We start from the raw sequence: 736 nt of genomic DNA on the forward strand, positions 1-736 counted from the left end.
GGCCAGGCCAGCTCTGTGGCAGATTAACCAAGAGGCCACAGCCCAGGGCACTGGGCGGAGCTGAGCAAAGGTGCTGGATCCGGCCAGTCAGCCTGGGCCAGGAAGAGGCCACAGGCTTCCTCCAGGGAAAATAGACAATTCCACACCTGGGGTGCACAAACCAAGAAAACCAAACCCACTGCCATTGAGTTGATTCTGACTCCTAGCTCCCCAGACAAGGTTTCTGAGACTGTCAATCTTTACCGGAGCAAGCAGCCTCATCTTTCTCCTGAGGGATGACTGGTGGGTTTGGCCACTGGCCTTGAGGTTAGCAGCCAGTGCTTGCCGGACAGTGCTACCAGGGATACAAAGGTCCCCTCCAGTCATGAGCCCCGATACTCTGTCTTGACTTTGAAGCAATTCTTGGATTTGGGAGGCTCCAGAGTTTTGTTCCTCCCTGCTGGTGTTTTTTTTTTAAAAACAAATATTTGGAAATATGCTACCAAAGCTAACTTCTGTTTGCAAATACATTGATTCTGATGTTAACCTTTCTTTTAATAAGGTAACTGTTCTCTGTGGAGGCATAACCCTCCCAGAGACTGTGGAGCTGGCGCCCTCCCTGCCTGGGCAGGGACAGACCTGAGGTCATTCATTCCCCAGCGAGCCTGAACTCTCTTAGCACTGGGCAAAGTGACAAATAAAGCATTGTGTGCTCTCAGGGAGGTCAGAGTCCAGTGCAGATGAGACCAGTAAAGAA

This window comes from Echinops telfairi, unplaced genomic scaffold (genome assembly GCF_000313985.2).
Source record: "Echinops telfairi isolate 266 unplaced genomic scaffold, ASM31398v2 ScPeMD7_443;HRSCAF=831, whole genome shotgun sequence".
NCBI classification, from domain to species: Eukaryota; Metazoa; Chordata; class Mammalia; order Afrosoricida; family Tenrecidae; genus Echinops; species Echinops telfairi.